Below are 3,301 nucleotides of genomic sequence, written 5' to 3'. Positions count from 1 at the left end.
ATCTACTGAGTAGTGACCTTGGTGGGCTAAATGGGATTGCTTTGTATGGATTGATTTTCTGTATACTATTATTATTATATTTTTTTTTCTTTTTGTTGTATCTGTATTGGATAAACACCTCGTTGTATTCACATACTGTATGTATAAAAGGGAAAAACTTAATAAAAAAGACAGTGATTAAAAAAAAAAATTTGCTGTTAAACCGTCCTGACCTGGAGCTTTTCCTGAAGATAATTGTTTAACCGCAGAGTCTAGTTCATACATTTCTATTTGAGAATCACAATCTTTTTTTAAGGCTGCAGTTATTTTTGGAACGTATGATTCAATATTTTTAAAAAATTCCTCACATTCAATGTTAGAGAAGGAAGATGAGTATAAGTCTTTATAAAATGAGTGAACTTTTTAGTAATTAAATCAGGCTTTGAACATTTGTTGTTATTAATCATGAGTCTATTTATAGCACCCCTCTCTTGCCTTTTCTTTTCTAGACCATAAAAATAAGTTGTGTTCTTTTCACCTTCTTCAATCCATTTGGCTCTAGACCTCACAAAGGCTCCACGAGCTCTAAGCAAATACAAGTCATCTAATCTAGATGGGAGATTTATTAAAGATGTTTGATCTGAGTCTGATAGAGAGGTTTGTTTATGTAATTCATCAATTTCTTGTGCCACAATCATTTCTTTTTCCCTCATTGTTTGACTTTTTTTCTTACCAAATTTAATGGATAGTTGTCTGACTTTAAATTTTAAAAAAAAATCCCATCTGTTGCAGTAATTTCCAACTGATGTGTCAAATCTGATTACTAAGATTACATTTTTAATTAGATTACAGTATTTGTCATCTTTTAGAAGATCTCCATGAGGTACCATGTTAAAGTCTCCTCCGACTAAAACAAAGTTAGTATTGTAAATGTTTTTGTACTCTGCAATAACATCAGATATGTCAGACAATAAAAGCTTATTCTGAGTGGGATTATTATAACCATAAACATCCTTCACAGTTCAGAATTGCAGCCAACCAGTGGCCAAACTCATCTGCTTTATGTGAAATCACTTGTCCCGGACGTTTGTTGAAGCAGATTGCTATACCTGCAGATCTGAAAAGGATTCTGTCTCCCCACTGATTAGTCCAGAAGGTGGTGTCTGAGGCACAGGAGTGGGTTTCTTATAGAAAAATACAGTTAGATTGTTGTCCTTTACAAAAAAGAAAACTGGCTTTTCGTCTTATATTGTCTTTAAGACCCCTTGCATTGAGAGAAATAAAAGACAAGTCAGCTTTCAGAGAGAACATTAGCTGGAAACCTCGCAGCAACAAGAAATAGTTCTTAGTAAAAGAAAAAAAAAGAAAACAGGAACGAGATTAAGTTTTCTTAAGTTGTAAACTAATAAAGATTTCCTCTTTTAAATATGATACCACATTAGTCTGAAGTTTGCGTGCTACTCACTTCAAAAGTTCTTTAAACAGGATTCAGATTTGGATGAGTCGGCCGTTTATGTAACCATGAGGCATCTCCTGCTTTCCGAGTTTGGCTGATGCGTGGCCACAGGGCAGCCCAGGTTGCCAGGTCCTCTTTCGTTAGATCCTCGGCAAATTTAACTCTGGCATCTTGACAGATTTTCTACCCTTTCGTCATCTTCCAAAATGCGTCCCTGTGGAGGCGCCTTGAGAACTGGATGATGATGTTGCGCGTTTTATTCTCCACCTTTTTCCCCACGCAGTGCACCGTGTCCTCTGTCTTCGCGTAGTTCTTCCTTTAAACCTTTTAGTCGGAGATTCCATCTTTTTTTATATCAATCTTGTTCTTTGGATTTTTCCTTTAACTCCCCATTTTCAGCGTGTAGCTGTTTAACATCTTTCTCCATCGCTGCCAGTCTGGTCTTACAGTCTTTTCCCTCAGCTGAGGTGAATTCAGAGGCCTTGGTGAGGCTGCCGATCGCAGCACAGTTGTGCTTTAGCTGCATGATAAGCTCCTCAAATTTCTTCTCTTGCATATCAAATCTTGCAGCGAGTTTGAGACTTCATCTTCATTGGGTTTAGCAATTTTTTTTGGATGAGTGCCTTTGGATGGTTAGGGTTAGGGTTAGGGGCCGAATCAATGAGATCAGAGCTTTCGGTCTCCGTGCGGTTTCCTTCCGCGTAGTCATGTTCCATTGTACGGGAGGCTTTTGCTGTTAGCATGTCACAAAGTTAAGCTGTTATTTGAGGAATTGTTTTAAGAGAGGAGCGTTAGTAAGACTGCTCAGTCTGCCATCTTGCCTCTCCCCCCACTGCAGCCTGTTTTACATTCAGACATTTTATCTTGCTGTTTAAAAAACAAATCACTAACATTGAGACAAAAAGAAACTACAGAATGTGAGGATCTGGGTTTCTGTCTCCGCCCTGAAGGCTCTACTTGGGTTCAGATCTTCATGGAGCATCGTGCCTTTTGGGTAAAATCTACAGACCCTTGGTTTTTTTGACTAATGTCTCCACCAAGTAAACTTTTGTCTCGTGTTCTTTACCTTGCCTCTGGTCATGTCACGTTATGGATCTGGGGCCTCATGTACAAAGACTTGCGTGGATTTCTTACTGAAATGTGGCGTAAGGTCAAATCCAGAAAACTGCGTACGCACAAAAAAATCCAGATGTATCAAACTGTGCGTACGCCGGAATCCACGCTCATTTCTTTTGTACATCACAATCAACGTGGAATTGAGCGCACATGAGAGAGTGGTCGACTCCTCCTTTGACACGCCTCCATATAAATATGCAAATTCATTTAAATATGCCCTGCACCGGAGGAATGTCGTTTTTGCACTATCGCAAATCATGTCGAAACGGGGAAAGAAGACTTCACAGACTGTGAACTGGAGACGCTTCTCAGTGAGGTAGAGGCACGAAAAAAACTTTTATTTGGCACGCTGTCCTCTGGCGTTATAGCTAAGCGCAAAAGGTCTGAGTGGGACAGCGTGTGTGAAGCTGTAAATGCAGTGGGGTCAGAGCAGCGAACACCGGCAGAACTTAAAAAGAAGTGGTCAGACATTAAGGTGGATGTGAAGCGGAGGACAGCTGCCCATCGTCAGAGTGTGACCAAAACAGGCGGGGGGACAGGAGATGATGACATCACTCCATTTGACCAGAGAGTTGCCAGTATTGTGGGTGACACGGCCCTCACAGGTGTAGTGGCTCCGCATGTGGGGGATTCAGATTGTACACAAAGTAAGTATATAAGTCAGTGTTCATTATAAATGTCAAAATATCCTGTTTTCATACTGGTGACCATAAGAAAAAAAAGTCTTCTGTCGTTGGATTTATTTTTTTT

This window comes from Kryptolebias marmoratus, linkage group LG20 (assembly GCF_001649575.2).
Source record: "Kryptolebias marmoratus isolate JLee-2015 linkage group LG20, ASM164957v2, whole genome shotgun sequence".
Taxonomy (NCBI): domain Eukaryota; kingdom Metazoa; phylum Chordata; class Actinopteri; order Cyprinodontiformes; family Rivulidae; genus Kryptolebias; species Kryptolebias marmoratus.
Note: the sequence above shows the minus strand (reverse complement) of the source record.